The sequence below is a fragment of the Pseudorasbora parva genome, chromosome 21, assembly GCF_024679245.1.
Source record: "Pseudorasbora parva isolate DD20220531a chromosome 21, ASM2467924v1, whole genome shotgun sequence".
Taxonomy (NCBI): Eukaryota; Metazoa; Chordata; class Actinopteri; order Cypriniformes; family Gobionidae; genus Pseudorasbora; species Pseudorasbora parva.
This window is the reverse complement of record NC_090192.1, coordinates 16368978-16386416: the sequence shown is the minus strand read 5'-3', so window position 1 is coordinate 16386416 and position 17439 is coordinate 16368978. Positions and strand designations below refer to the sequence as shown.

Genomic DNA, 17439 nt, shown 5'->3' with positions numbered 1-17439 from the left:
ACAGAAAGTACATACTAAATATGCATCAAGAGAGTAGAAGTATAGATATTAACGAAAGAATACATAAAAGAGAATAATGAATAGACTGAAATTAGAGAGAGATAAAAGAGAGAGAGAGAGACAAAGAGAGAGAGAGAGAGAGAGAGAGAGAGAGAGAGAGAGAGAGAGACAGACAGACAAAGAGAGTGGGGGGGGGGGGTAAGCAGCAACTTTCCTTCAGTTCATCAAATACGACCTTCACGGAGTTAACTTGTCCCAACGGGAAAATAACACACCCTCTTTACAGCAGTAAGAATAAGAATACTTGCATTCTTTTTGGTTTCGTTTTGGCTTCTCGCTTATGTGCGTGTGCTCCGAGTTCAAATGCCCTGCGTGTCCGGGTCGAGAGGGAGCGGCTGGTTGCTTTTAGGGATGCTCCGTGTCCTCCTTCTGAAGAATGCCCTTGGGGCTAGTAAGTTGATGACTCAGTAGGGAAGCGAGGAGAACAGGATTGTTGAAGATCGGATTGTAGAAGAGAAGATTTTTGGAAGAGCTGAGGCCTGTTGGAGGGCCTGCATTGGTGGCATGGCTTAAGTGCCAGCCACCGTGGGGGTTGGCTCCCACAGGGAGAGAGTTGGAGAAGTAAGAGCCAGAGAGTAAGAGAAGAGGGAGGGCATCCGAGGTCCTCCTTTTATGGTCTGGCCGTAGTCCCACCCTCCAGGGTTAGACTTAACCAATGAGATTGTTGGGATTTCCAGGCGGGAAATTCCTCAGAAGATTTTATGGTTCTTTGTTTCAAAGTTCGACTCAGTGGGTCTCTGAGTCTTCATACTATAATTAATGCAACAAACACACACTGCATTTTCTGAATAAGTGATATACATGGAAGTGTAAGTCGTGAAGTGAGCATTAATTTGATAGGAGACATGACATATATGAGGTTATCTGAACTAGTACTTTGTTAAGACAAAGACAAAAAGATGCAAAATACCATACAGAATAAACATTTTACAAGACAGTTATGTGTTTACATATAATGTCCTGGGGTGCATGTTCATTTATAGATGGTTTGTCTATAATTTGAGGCAAAAGCTCTGTGTCTTAAACTCTTTGTGTATAAGACACTCTTCCTGCACTTTCTGTGGCCAAATTCTTTTGAGCCATAAAACATCTTATCAGATGGTTTCCAGGGTAACGAAGAGTCTTTCTCTGTTGTGTTGGGGGAAGGTCTGATACTCAGCACAACTTTCAAAACATATTTGTTAAATGTAACTGGCGATTGTGTGTTTTATTCGCCTGAGTCGCTACACATAAAACGGAAAATGTTACACCGACACGCACACAACTGAAACGCTCACACACATACAAGTGAAATGCTTTTACACACACAACTGAAATGCGCTCACACACACAACTGAAACGCTCTCATACATAGCCTAACTGAAAATGTAAAGCTCACACACACATCTGAAATGCTCTCACACACACAACTGAAACGCTCTCATACAATTGAAAATGTTACGCTCTCACACACACAACTGAAACGCTCTCACACACACAACTGAAACGCTCACACACATAGGCTACAAGTGAAATGCGTTTACAACCCAGCGGGCAATTGATGTCAAATCGACGTCAAATTGACGTCAAAAAATGCAAATCAAATTGATGTCAAAAACTAAACGTCAATTTGACACCCACACATTGATGTTTTCTTGACCACCAAAATAATGACACAAAATTAATAATAATAATTTTATTAATCAGTATACATACATACATACATACATACATACATACATACATACATACAATACTGGATTTTGTAAATTCAAATAAAAAAAAATTGCTTTATTGACATAAATCATACAATATTGCCAAAGCTACACTCTCAGAAAAAAAAGGTACAGTGCTGTCATTGGCGGTACCCGAAGGTACAAAAGTGAAAAGGTACATCTTTGTACCTTACTCACCCCTATATTAGTAACATAAAAAAGTACATATCGGTAATTTAAGAGCATGTATAAGTAACGTGGTGGCTGTGGTCGGCCAAACCAAATTTTATGTAGATGTGATGTGAGCCTCCTGTCTGATAGCTGTAAGTCTTCTAGTAGTTGTGGAAAGTGAAATCTGAATCACGTTGTTTCTCCCGTTGCTTTTGGCTCACTATGGGCTTCTCCTCATTCTTCTCCCTTGACTTTATCCGACTTTGTCTCCACGTCCCCCCGACTGCCTCATAGACAGTAAAAGATTGTTTCTGAGCGTCTCCTCCTGTCTATACGGTAATTTCTCAACTGTGCGACAGAGTCGCGTTGGTTATGACGCAATCTATTTGTACAAAAACAGCTTCTACGGGGCGATAGTGTAAGATACAAGGTAATGGAGCATTTTATACATTGTCATGTTTCTTTATAAATAAACAATAGACAAATGGAGTCTTTAAACGTCTCAGATGTAAAGTTATTCACTGTCAAAGTGACTCTAAAATGAATGGGAGTCAATGGGATGCTAACAGCAGGTGATGGCTTGGTTAGCAATGGCACCCTATGGGTGGAACGCTTTCCGAGTGCTAGATTACCCCCTTGGTCATGCATGTTTACCGGCAAAGCAAAAAACTGCCACAGCCCTATTTAGGGTACCACCCCAGTGACAGCAATGTACCTTTTTTTCTGACAGTGTAGGAATATATAAATAATAGATAGGAACATAAATAATATTAAAGCTGCGAGCAGCGATGACGGGCCCAAGCCGGGGGCACCGCCACCCCGGTGGCATCAGCTTAACTGTGCACAGCAGGCCAATAGGCATTTAATATGGGAAAAAATAAATAAAGGGACTATGTCAAAGTCATTTGAATTCACCTCATTAACTGCAGCAACTGGTGCTGCTATGACCAGAAACCACTACAGTCACATCTCTGAGATCAATTACATTTTATTCATTAATTTTATGTCAGATGATATCAAATGTCAATTTCAAAATGAGTGCAGAATACTGTCCAAATGCTGAAGTTGTATTATTCTTACACTTCTCTTAAAAATAAATTAAGCCAAATCACAGAGACCACAACAATGATTTTAATATCAATGTCAGGTAAGAGTAATATGCGTGCATAAAATTTATAGAACTTTATAAACAGGAGAATATTTGAAAATTGCTCTAATATGCCACATGTATCACAGCAGCTGGTGCCACTATGACCACAAGCCACACCTATTATGAAATTTAAATATAGATTTTTTTTAATGCATTAGGATATAATGGGTCACTCTCAATTATGTGCAAATGCATCTTTTGCAGCTCAAAATTTTGTAAATTCAGAAGGCCAGTGTTTAATTAAGATATAGTATTTTCTTTGCTGTTTTTACATATTTTTCACACTAAAGTGATAGTTATTTGTGATAGCCTATGATATGAAGGTTTAAATTATGACAATCAAGAGACAAGGTGGCACACACAAAGAGTGAGAGAGATCCCCTCCACACACACACACACACACACACACACACACACACACACACACACAATCAAAATGAAGCTGGCACCATCCCCCTACAAACAGACACACACACACACACACACACTGAGAGAGAGAGAGAGAGAGAGAGAGAGAGAGAGAGAGAGAGAGAGATTAAACATGATTTTCAACAAAACAAAAATAGTAAAGTCTAAACGGTGGGGAAAAGTTTCAAGCCACACTCATGATGTAATTTAAATATAGATGAATTCTAATGTAATGGGATATAATAGGTCATTTTCAAATATGTGCAAAGTTATCTTTTGCAGTGCTATATTTTGTATTTATTTCAGTATTTAATTCAAGGTATTTGTAGAGTTTTTTTTTTTTTTTTACTTATTTTTCACATTTGTATTAGCCTATGATATGTTAGGGTTCAATTATTACCATCGAGAGAAAGTGACACACACACACACACACACACACACACACACACACACACACACACACACACACACACACACTGCAGAAAGCTGCAGGTATTAATCAGCCCATCCCCCCTCCACACACACACACACACACACACACACGTCTGGTTCACTATCTTTTTGGGGACTCAGCATAGATGTAATGCTTTTTATGCTGTACAAACCATATATTCTGTCCTCCTACACTGCTCCTACCATAAACCTACCCATCACACAAAACTTTCTTCAAAAGAACTAATTCTGTCTGATTTATAAGCTTTTGTACCCATTGGGAAGTCCCCATGAGTCTGTGTGCATTCAGGTTTAAGTCCCCACCAGGCTAGAAAACCATTCACACACACACACAGAGGCAAGGTTTTTTGCTTGAAAACTTATACAATATTGCCCTCTACTGGTCATTTAAGGGAGTGCATAAGTGTTGAAAAAACAGGGGGAAAAAAACAGAAAAACAGCCAGTGTGCTATATAGAATAACCAGCAGGTGGGAGTATAGCCTTATTTATGAACCAGGCACGTGTGTCCCTATTTTGTGTTTTTTAGGCTTTTGCTAAGGGAACACCGTTTGAGATATCCAATAACCGTTCGCATTTTAGCATCTTCTGTATATTTACTTCATGTTGTCCGAGTTTGGAGAAGATTGAATGAATCGCTTTTGAGGAGAAGGTAAAAACTAAGAGCTCGCTTTCCACTTCTTGTTATCTTCCAACCAAATTATCTGACTTCCTGTTGGTCAGAGCTAATGACTTTAAATTAGAAAGTTGTCCGGCTCGAAAAGTACAATATATATACCGAGTTTGGTGACTGTAGATAAAACTAACCACCCACTTTGGACAAAAGATGGCGCTATTGAGCCCCTCTACCACGCCCGTTTCTGAATCTTTGCTTGCATCTTCTGGACAGCATGTCAGATGTGTGTGTTGAGTTTCATGCAATTTCAAGCATGCTAAGAGTCTCAAAAACACATAAAAAGATTATTAGACTTTGACACGTTGCCATGACAACATTATTTCTAGAATCAGGAATCCATTCATATGTCTATATCTGCCATGTTTTGACATAATACTGATGAAGTTTGAAGTAAATCGGGTGAAAATAAGATGGGGATTTAAAGCAATTATGAAAGTGACACACTTCCTGCTGCCAGTTGGTGGCGCTATAACTTTGACTCACAAAAGTCATATCCATGTGATCGGCCTCTTACAACGAACACACATCTGAAGTTTCATCAAAATGAATTAATGTATGCAGAAGTTATAACACACTTCCTGTTTCCCTTTTCTCGCCATAAATTCGTCTCTTCGCCACGGCCAAACCGTTTGAGATATCAAAAAGTTGCTCGCAATTTGGCATCCTCAGTGTGTTGACTTCACGCTGACCGAGTTTGGTGCTGATCGGGTGAATCGTCTAGGAGGAGTATCGCAAATTCCACAGCATGCGTTCCACAGCATGCGTTCAACAACCCCTAATAGCTCACTTCCTGTTGGGCTGACACATAACTTAGAGCACGAAAGTTGTTCGGCCCGATGAGCTCTATATGTGTACCGAGTTTCATATATGTACGTGCAAGTCGGTTTGATTTATAGACTACGTTTTCAGACCCCACTTTAGGGGGCGCTGTCGAGCCCCCCTGCCACGCCCGGGTCCCAGCCTCAGCCCGGCCCTGATGGCCGCGCATTCTGATGCGTGTGCAAAGTTTCAAGAGTTTTCGAGCATGGGAAGGGCCCCAAAAATGCCCAAATAGTCTGTAAAAAAAATAATAATATATAATTAAAGCTGCGAGCAGCGATGACGGGCCCAAGCCGGGGGCACCGCCACCCCGGTGGCATCAGCTTAACTGTGCACAGCAGGCCAATAGGCATTTAATATGGGAAAAAATAAATAAAGGGACTATGTCAAAGTCATTTTAATTCACCTCATTAACTGCAGCAACTGGTGCTGCTATGATCAGGAACCACAACACTGACATCTATGAGATCAATTACATTTTATTCATTAATTTTATGTCAGATGATGTCAAATGTCAATTTCAAAATGAGTGCAGAATACTTTCCAAATGCTGATGTTGTATTATCCTTACACTTCTCTTGTGTGTTTTTGACCTACCGTAGCTTGTGATTGTTCACCAATTTTATGCAGCAAAAAGCATGCTTATTTTTATTTCAATATGTGTGGCATTCAATATTTTTTTTAAATAAAAAATAATAAAAAATAAAGCCAAATCACAGAAACCGCAAAAATTATTTTAATATCAGTGTCAGGTAAGAGGAATATGCCTGCATACATTTTATGGAAGTGTATTATAAACAGCCACTTTTAAATGTTTAAATGTAATTAAATTTAAAATAACGATATCAAAGTCATCTGAATATATTTACTGGTCAAAGTCGACCTCTCTAAAACATGCAGCATGTTTTTATACCGCTGAGAATGTGCACGACAGGCAATATGCATTTAAACAGGAGAATATTTGAAAATTGCTCTAATATGCCACATGTATCACAGCAGCTGGTACCCCTATGACCACAAGCCACACCTATTATGAAATTTAAATATAGATTTTTTTTTATGTATTAGGATATAATGGGTCACTTTCAATTATGTGCAAATGTATATTTTGCAGCTCAAAATGTTGTAAGTTCAACACACACACACACACACACACACACACACACACACACACACACACACACACACACACACACACACACACACACACACAAACAACCCAAACAGAGTGAAATTCAGAGAGGGAGAGTGAGGGGGGAGGGGAACGACAGACAGAGAGGCAGAGTCTAATTCCGAAAGAAACAAGATTTGAAAGAAACAAAAAAATAATAATCTAAACAGTGGGAGAAAGTTTTTTTTTTCTTCTTCACTGTCTGGAAACACTGTTTTGCAATAACAATAGTTTTATCTTTAAAACTGTGTTCTCAAGGACATATACAACCTGGTTCATAACTAAGGCTATACTCCCCCTTCTTGTTATTCTCTATCATTTGCTCTCATTTTCATCCACAAATAAAAGGCATTAATCTGCTTATTTTTAGGTTACACAAACTTCATTGTTTGAAAAGGAAACTCAAATGTGTTTTTTCTATTGTTACAAATTAACTGGTTCTATAATTTTATTGTAACCCAGAATAATATATTTTTTTATCCTTTAATGCTTGCCAAAGCACACAGCAATGAGCTAATCTTTTCACAATCAAAATGAAGCTGGCACCATCCCCCTACAAACACACACACACACACACACACACACACACACACACACACACACACACACACACACACACACACACACACACACATACGGAGAGAGAGAGAGAGAGAGAGAGAGAGAGAGAGAGAGAGAGAGAGAGAGAGAGAGAGAGAGAGAGAGAGAGAGAGAGGCAAAGTGAGATTTAGATTAAACATGATTTTCAGCAAAACAATAATAGTAAAGTCTAAACTGTGGGGAAAAGTTTCAAAAGACAATTAAATGTGTTTTTTTTTGTTAGTAATGTTTTTTTATATTTATATTTTTCTATTAATATTTATTTGTATTAACACAATTATTTAACTAATTATATAAAACAATATTGTCAATGCCCTACAAATAAACTGGTTTTATACATTATTTTTTTTATTCAAACCCAGAATAAAATGTTTTATCCTTTAATGTAGGCCAAAGCACAGCATTGGGAGGTAATCTTTTTAGACAGAAGAGTGGCTCACACACACACACACACACACACACACACACACACACACACACACACACACACACACACACACACACACACACACACACACACACACACACACACACTGTAGAAATCAGTGACACGTGTCCCCATGAGTCTGTGTGCATTCAGGTTGAAGTCCCCACCAGGCTAAAAAAAAGAACACACACACACACACACACACACACACACACACACACACACACACACACACACACCCACACACACCCACACACACACACACAGTAGTAATGCTGAAGTATGCTGCAGGCAACTCTTATCAGTTAAGCCCATCCACCATCCCCCATCCACAACACACACACCCACCCACAAACACACACACATACACACACTCATGTCTGGTTCACTATCTTTCTGGGGACTCATAGACGTAATGGTTTTTATGCTGTACAAACCATATATTCTGTCATCCTACACTGCTCCTGCCCCTAAACCTACCCATCACACAAAACTTTCCTCAAAAGAACTCATTCTGTCTGATTTATAAGCTTTTGTACCCATTGGGAAGTCCCCATGAGTCTGTGTGCATTCAGGTTTAAGTCCCCACCAGACTAGAAAACCATTCACACACACACACACAGGCAAGGTTTTTTGCTTGAAAACTTATACAATATTGCCCTCTACTGGTCATTTAAGGGAGAGTATAAGTGTTGAAAAAACAGGAAAAAAAACAGAAAAACAGCCAGTGTGATATATAGAATAACCAGCAGGTGGGAGTATAGCCTTATTTATGAACCAGGAACTTGTGTGCTTATTTTGTGTTTTTTAGGCTTTTGCTACGGGAACACCGTTTGAGATATCCAATAACCGTTCGCATTTTAGCATCTTCTGTATATTTACTTCATGTTGTCCGAGTTTGGAGGAGATTGAATGAATCGCTTTTGAGGAGAAGGTAAAAACTCAGAGCTCGCTTTCCACTTTGTGTTATCTTCCAACCAAATTATCTGACTTCCTGTTGGTCAGAGCTAATGACTGTAAATTAGAAAGTTGTCCGGCTCGAAAAGTACAATATATATACCGAGTTTGGTGAATGTAGATAAAACTAACCCCCCGCTTTGGACAAAAGTGACACTTCCCACTGCCAGTTGGTGGCGCTATAACTTTGACTCACAAAAGTCATATCCATGTGATCGGCCTCTTATAACGAACACACAGCTGAAGTTTCATCAAAATGAATTAATGTATGCAAAAGTTATAACACACTTCCTGTTTCCTTTTTCTCGCCATAAATTCATCTCTTTGCCACGGCCAAACCGTTTGAGATATCAAAAAGTTGCTCTCAATTTAGCATCCTCAGTGTCTTGACTTCATTCTGACCGAGTTTGGTGCTGATCGGGTGAATCGTCTAGGAGGAGTATCGCAAATTCCACAGCATGCGTTTTCCGAACAACCCATAATAGCTCACTTCCTGTTGGGCTGACGCATAACTTAGAGCACGAAAGTTGTTCGGCCCGATGAGCTCTATATGTGTACCGAGTTTCATATATGTACGTGCAAGTGTGTTTGATTTATAGACCCCGTTTTCAGACCCCACTTTAGGGGGCGCTGTCGAGCCCCACTGCCACGCCCGGGTCCCAGCCTCAGCCCGGCCCTGATGGCCGCGCATTCTGATGCATGTGCAAAGTTTCAAGAGTTTTCGAGCATGGGAAGGGCCCCCAAAATGCCCAAATAGTCGCGTAAAAAAATAATAAATAATAACAAAAAAAAATTAAAGCTGCGAGCAGCGATGACGGGCCCAAGCCGGTGGCACCACCACCCCGGTGGCATCAGCCAAATTGTGCAAGACAGGCAATATGCATTTAAACAGGAGAGCATTTTAAAATCGCTCAAATATGCCACATTTACCGCAGCAGCTGGTGCCGCTATGACCACAAGCCACACCCATGATGTAATTTAAATATAGATGAATTCTAATGTAATATGATATAATAGGTAATTTTCAAATATGTGTAAAGTCCAGAAGGCCAGTATTTAATTCATGGTCTTTTTATTTTATTAACAATTATTAAACTAATTATATAAAACTATATTGTTAGTGCCCTACAAATGAAGTTGGATTCACCACATTAACTGCAGCAGTTGGTGCTGCTATGACAACGAACCACAACAGTAACATCTATGAGATCAATTAAATTTAATTAATCAATTTCATGTCAGATGATGTCACATCAATTTCAAATGAGCGCAGAATACCGTCCGAATGGTGATATTGTATTATCCTAACAATTCTCTTCATGTGTTTTTGACCTATCTTAGCTATTTACAATCTTATGCAATTAAGCATGCTTTCATTTCAATATTTGTAGCATCCAATAAAAAATGTTAATTACAAAATGACCAATTGGAGCCAAATCACAGAAACTGCAGCAATGATTTTAATATTAGTGTCAGGTAAGAGTAAGATGCACGTCTAAATTTTATGGAAGTTTATTATAAACTTTATTATAAAATTTACTTAGACTGACTGGGTAAACCCAGCCTGATCTGCCAGCGATTTGACTTCGCCCTGCAACACAGTCTGAAAACCTGTACATTCATTTCTACTGCTTCTGTTACACTTTTGCGGGAACAAATCACAGACTAACTTATTCACCTGGCACGCTATTGGCGAGTTTAGTAGTCTGTTTAGTTGACTATCCAATTGCAAACAGAGTCATTCAAATAATGCTCATTGATCAATCTTAAATTGAGCTTGGTCTGGTGATACCCAGACAACTTATAAACTAGAAAATCATGTGAAATTTACTTTTTAAATCAATTTGATTTTTATCAGTAAATAATTAATTTTAAGACATGTGTCTTTTCAAAAACAGCAAATGACCTTCTGTAAAGCCCATGTATAAAACACACACACACACACACACACACACACACACACACACACACACACACACACACACACACACACACACACACACACACGATAATTAAACTGACACTTTGTCATAGCAACAGCATATAAAATATCAGGAATCCATTCGTATGTCTATATCTGTCATGTTTTCACATTATACTGATGAAGTTTGAAGTAAATCGGGTGAAAGTAAGACAGTGATTCAAAAATGTTTCAAAAAGTGGCACATCCTGCTGCCAGTTGGTGGCGCTATAACTTTGACTGAATATTGGAATGTAGATGTCTTCAGGCCAGGACTCCTGTCAAACGTGTGAAGTTTGAGGCAGATCGGACATTGTATGCCTGAGGTACAAAAAATTCCTGTGTCATGGCGAAACATCAACATTTGTGAGGCCGCCACGGACACACCCTTCAGGGAAAACTCAAGATCTTCCCAATTTAACACCACAAAGGCCTTTAGATTAGACTGTGCTAATACGATGTTGATATGATTCAATCTCTAGGAGGAGTTTGTTAAAGTACAACGTCTGGCAATGGCAAAAACTGCACCAATTTACCAAAGAAAATTCAAAATATCTCAGTTCCTGTTGGTTTTTCAGATTTGGCGCCTTGGGTCTTTTTTGTAGGTATTGGGCTGTTGAATGCGTCTACTGAATTTTCATACTCATACATGAAACGTAGCGTGAATGACGCTTAATTTAAATTTTGTAGGTGGCGCTATCGAACCATTTTGTCACACTTAATTCTGAAACCCATATCAGATGTATGTTTTCACCACTTCTGATGCGTGTGCAAAGTTTCATGAGTTTTCATGCGTATTTAGGCCCTCAAAAATGTAATTCATTTGGGAAAAGAAAAATGATGGTTTGAGCAATTACAGTGAGGTCCTCACACCTTAAGCCCTAAATATCTGAGTTCCTGTTCGTCGGAGCTAATGACTGTAAATTAGAAAGTTGTTCGGCTCAAAGAGAACAATATATATACAGAGTTTGGTGACTGAAGATAAAACTAACCCCCCCACTTTTGACAAAAGATTGCATTTTTTTTTACAAAAGATGGCGCTACTGAGCTCCTCCACCATGCCCGTTTTTAAGTCTTTGCCCATATCTACTGGACAGCATGTCTGATGTGTGTGTCGAGTTTCATGTAATTTGAAGCATTTTAAGAGTCTCAAAAGCAGAGAAAAAGAACGTTATAGTTTGATGTGTTGCCGTGGCAACAGTATATAAAATATCAGAAAGTGCTTACCAGCTTTATATCTGCTATGTTTTGACATTATACTGATGAAGTTTGAAGTAAATCGGGTAAAAATAAGATGGTGATTTCAAAGCATTTTGAAAGTGACACACTTCCTGCTGCCAGTTGGTGGCGCTATAACTTTGACTCACAAAAGTCATATCCATGTGATCGGCCTCTTACAACGAACACACAGCTGAAGTTTAATCAAAATGAATTAATGAATGCAGAAGTTATAACACACTTCCTGTTTCCCTCTTCTCGCCATAAATTTGTCTCTTCGCCACGGCCAAACCGTTTGAGATATCCAAAAGTTGCTCGCAATTTAGCATCCTCAGTGTCTTGACTTCATGCTGACCGAGTTTGGTGCTGATCGGGTGAATCGTCTAGGAGGAGTATCGCAAATTCCACAGCATGCGTTTTCCGAACAACCCATAATAGCTCACTTCCTGTTGGGCTGACACATAACTTAGAGCACGAAAGTTGTTTGGCCCGATGAGATCTATATGTGTACCAAGTTTCATATATATACGTGCAAGTGTGTTTGATTTATAGACCATGTTTTCAGACCCCACTTTAGGGGGCGCTGTCGAGCCCCCCTGCCACGTCCGGGTACCAGCTTTGGTCCGGCCCTGATGGCCGCAGATTCCGATGTGTGTGCAAAGTTTCAAGAGTTTTCGAGCATGATAAGGGCCCCGAAAGTGCCCGAATAGTCGAAAAAGCTAAATTGTCCTTAGAAGAACAATAGGGCTCTGCGCCCTTTCAGGGCTTGGGCCCTAATAATCCTTAGAAGAACAATAGGGCTCTTCGCCCTTTCAGGGCTTGGGCCCTAAATATATGAACATTAATGATACTGATAATAAAAAAAATCTAAATTGTGGAAAATATAACAAGATAACTCAAATTTAAAGGGATACTTTACCGCTATTTCATATTAAACTGTTATTCCCTTAACTAAAACGAGTTGATACATACCTCTCTCGTCTCAGTGTGTGCTCTTAATCTCTCTGACGCGCGGTGATGATCTGATAGCATTTAGCTTAGCCCACTAAGCCCAGTTCATTCACTATGGTACCAAACAGAGATCAAGTAGAAGCGACCAAACACCTCCACGTTTTCTCTATTTAAATACAGTTACACCAATAGTTGAACGATCAAGTATGATGACAAAAAATAAAATGTGGTGCTTTTCCTTTTCTTTGTGTCACCATACTTGGTCGTTCAACTATTCGTGTTGAACGAAAGAGATATATATCAACTCGTTTTAATTAAGGGAATAACATAGTTTAATATGAAAAAAGTGAAGTATTCCTTTAAATAAACAGTGTAACAAATTAGAACATTTAAAAATTTTATACCACAGTGTTTTAACACGCATACACACACATTTGTGAAATGTGGGGACATTCCATAGGCGTAATGGTTTTTATATCATACAAACCGTACATCCTATCCCCCTACACTGCCCCTGCCCCTAAACCTACCCATCACACACACACCCTGCCCCTGCCCCTGCCCCTGCCCCTGCCCCTGCCCCTGCCCCTGCCCCTGCCCCTGCCCCTGCCCCTGCCCCTGCCCCTGCCCCTGCCCCTGCCCCTGCCCCTGCCCCTGCCCCTGCCCCTGCCCCTGCCCCTGCCCCTGCCCCTGCCCCTGCCCCTAAACCTACCCATCACAGGGAACATTCTGCATTTTACTTTCTTATAAAAACTCATTCTGTATGATTTATAAGCCTTTTGAAAAGTGAGGACATGGGTAATGTCCTCATATTTCACAAAAACAAGCATACACACACGCACAAACACACACACACTATATATATATATATATATATATATATATATATATATATATATATATATATATATATATATATATATATATAATATATATATATATATATATATATATATATATATATATATAATATAACTGTGGTGTACAATAGGGAAATACGCTGAGGTCAGACACAATACACACATTAAATACAATTTCTGAACAATTTCCTAATCTGAATCTGAACACAGATCAATTGCTGTCTGACCATTTTGGCGTCCCATTCCCTCATATCTGTTGGGAGCAGCTCAAAGATGGTTCTTCATGAGATGTTTTATATCAGCCTCTGAAGATGCTGGGCCTGACTGCTGTACAGAACCTGAATGAAGATGGAGCAAATTTTGTATTACTTGTTTCACATCATTTAAAGTAGAGCATAAATAAGACTTTCATCAACCATCATTTGTAGTAACATAGCAATTCACAAAGTAATTTAACCTCTTTAAAGCTAGTACTTTTCTTTTATACTTTCTGTGTGCGCAAGGTTATACATGACGTAATGCAAATCAAAAAACAAAGGCGTAGTTTGATGATGCCAAGTTTAAGAGCAGAATCTTGGGGCATATAGTCTTCATCTCACAGCCGTTGGAAAATAATCGGAATAGGACTCGTTCATGAATGTGATTATTAACATTAATGTAGTAGGAAGCAGAGCAGATCCAAGTGTTGTGGAGCTTAGCAAGGCTGCTGGAGCAATTGTTAATGAGATGAACAACACACGCCTCGTGAGCGCCGGGACTTTTATCATGACGGGATGGAACACTGTTCTCTGCACCATTTCCACTTTTTCGGTCATGAGTATGCTGCTCTGTTTATCATATTAAGCCCCGTTTCCACCACAGGAACTTTACCCAGGAACCAGGAACTTTGGGTGGTACTTCGTGTGTTTAGACCGCAGGAACCAGGGTCTAAATGAAGTTCCGGGTAAATATTTCCCCCTCCAAACGGCCCTGCTCGCGAGGTAGTACTTTTTCAAAGTTCAGGAACTTTCGAGGGCGGGACTTGGGCGCTGAACGTGCTGATTGGTTGAGCTGACGCAGCATATTATTTCAACTTGGCATTTTTAAAAGTCTTTTGCGAGGTTCGGTCTATGTTCAGTAATAATCAGTCTTACACGCCGCGCTCATGTTGACAAGAGAGGAAAGTTAATTTTTCTGAGGGGTTAACTTTTTATTTCGTAAGTTATGAAGATAATGTTGGAGTAATGACACAGCGTATATTGCCCCAGGCAGTTTTTACTTTAACTGCGCCTGACAGAAGATTATTTTTTTTCTCAGATGATTATTTAAACAAATAAATAGCTTATAATATAATACTGTATTAGTCCTGGTGGCCGCTAAGAGTTGCTATGGCTTCAGTTAACACACTCCAGCTGCTGGAGAAAACAGCGTTGACATTTTTGATGTGGCAGACAAACTGCTTATGTGACAAAATGATTGCGATTGAAAGTCATCACATGTAAACACCAGATCGGTTTAGATAACGTCTCATGTAAACAGTTCACTAAATCTTTCAATCGGTACACACAAAAATGATTACTGTCCGTTAGGGCTGTCATTTTTGAAAAAAAAATCTAATTCGAACGGAATTAAAATATCAAGCAATGCATTCGAATATATTCAATTATCTACAACGCCGTCATCTCCAGCAGCTGGAGTGTGTTTACGGATGCCATAGCAACTCTCAACGGCCTTTATGAATAGCTTTATAAAGCTATTCATTTGTTGTAAAGTGTAATAATCATCTCAGAAAAAATAAATTCTAATGTCAGGCGCAGTTGAAGTAGTTAATGATTGTTTGCTTACATAGGCGTAGGGACAGTGTCATTATGCCAACATTATCTTCATAACGTCTTATGAAATAAAAAGTTTATCCCTCAGAAAAATGTAATTTCCTCCCTTGTCATGCTTGGTGCATGAGCGCGACGTGTGCTCTTCAGTGGTGAAGGCGCGCGCTGTGTAGCCTACATCACATAAGGACGCACACTCAAAAGTAATCCGGTCAGGTCATTTACATGGTGAAATGTTTCGTTTGATCGATTCATGAAAAGGTTTATCCACCCATCTCAAAACGATTACAATTTCATTCAGTTTGGGCATTTTTATTACGATTGATCAGGTGTTTATATGGAGCATTTCCCTTCAGATTGGACTTTTAAACTGATTGCAGTGCTTCATGTAAACGCACCGACAGTAAAAAAAAAAAATGCGCTACATGGCACTTTAAAAACCGGATAGTTTATTTATAGTTCGATTACGGATATTTCACGTCATCTTCGAATGCATATCGAAAAGTGACAGCCCTGGTCCGTCACTGGCTGGAGGAGCAGTCGCGCGCAGTCCTACATCAGCGGACTAATTTGCCTAATCTTCTCGGAACTTTATCGCGGTGGAAACGCAGACAGCTGCAGGTCTGGGGGGTAGAAAAGTTCCTGTAAAAAAGTTCCTGGTACAAATTGTTCCGGGTAATTTTGGTGGAAACGGGGCTTTAGATACATTTGAGTGTGTTTTAAAATTATGTTATCACGTTACTCTATGCATTCACTTGTTCACACTGCTAAGAGTAAAGCGCTCCTGCCGAGGCGCAGATATGACGCAATTGACAGGCGACTCCCTCAAACGCTATGCTGAGACGCCACGGGTCCTTGGTTAAAATAGCAATTTTCTCACAATTTACAAATAGTTGGAAACATTTGGGATATTGTAAGAACTCAACTGAACAAAATATATAACACATATATAAATACTACATAGTGCACCTTTAATATTGTTCATACAGTGTCACTTACGTTTGGATGTCAAAGCCTTCTAAAACAAAATAAATAAAACCAATCATTTGAGAAAATAAAAAGAAGATAGATGTATGGTGATATTATAGGTGGAAAATATTGGTAAAACATTATTTTTTACTTCATCAGAGATTATAACTTTATCAGCTCACCTGTGTTTCCTACTTCTCTGTCAGCAGCTTCCTCCAGAAATGTTGGAATCTTGGGAGAGGTAGAGTGGTTACTTTGTCCCTCCTGAAATCACAGAACATTTTTACATAGTTTCACATTCGCATTTTTCGCATTCATCGATTGATGTCATCGATTAACAGCGCACACATTTAACTAACATTAAATGAATAAGCCAACTTCTAATGACCAGTTCAATTTCCAGCAAAACCTTTACAAAACTGTCAAGTTCAACACCTCGGCTCTAATATGTTAACCCATAAATATGTTAAAAGCACAAACTTTATTAATAAGAGCTTAAGTTACGTTACCTGCTCTGAAAACAGTTGAGATGCTAACGAACTTTCTCGAAGACAATAACGTTGTTACATTTCTATAAAGTAAATAATCAACAGAAGAGTGTCAATTACACGTAAGAAAAGTGTTAGGAAAAGCTGTGTGTATTATTTGTGTAACTTTAGAGAGAATAAACTCACCTGAAAGCAGTGGGGGAAAAACAACAGAGGGAGTTTTGTAGTTTGTCGGTTGCTGCTGCATCGTATCCATGGCAACTCTGCGACGCTTTCAGTTGTATATTAGAGCGTTTCAGTTGTGTGTGTGAGCGCATTTCAAATGTGTGTGTGAGCGTAACATTTTCAGTTGTATGTATGAGAGCGTTTCAGTTGTGTGTGTGTGAGCGTAACATTTTTAGTTGTATGTATGAGAGCGTTTCAGTTGTGTGTGTGAGCGTAACATTTTCAGTTGTATGTATGAGCGCGTTTCAGTTGTGTGTGTGAGAGGGCATTTCAGTTGTGTGTAAAAGCATATTTCACTTGTATGTGTGAGAGCATAACATTTTCAGTTGTATGTATAATCGCGTTTCAGTTGTGTTTGTAAAGCATTTCACTTGTA

General features: G+C 39.2%; 1 protein-coding gene and 1 long non-coding RNA gene across 2 annotated transcripts in view; one reads left to right on the top strand and one right to left on the bottom strand.

Moving 5' to 3' along the window:
* The window catches only part of cox19 (cytochrome c oxidase assembly factor COX19), a 50180-nt gene that overhangs the window by 17215 nt on the left and 15526 nt on the right, over positions 1–17439 (top strand). The gene's annotated exons all lie outside the window — the stretch shown is intronic.
* LOC137055356 (uncharacterized) lies at positions 16021–17196 on the bottom strand. Its single transcript, XR_010899980.1, has 3 exons — positions 17025–17196; positions 16860–16921; positions 16021–16614 (listed from the first exon to the last, which is right to left on the bottom strand). It is a non-coding gene; the product is annotated as an uncharacterized lncRNA (long non-coding RNA).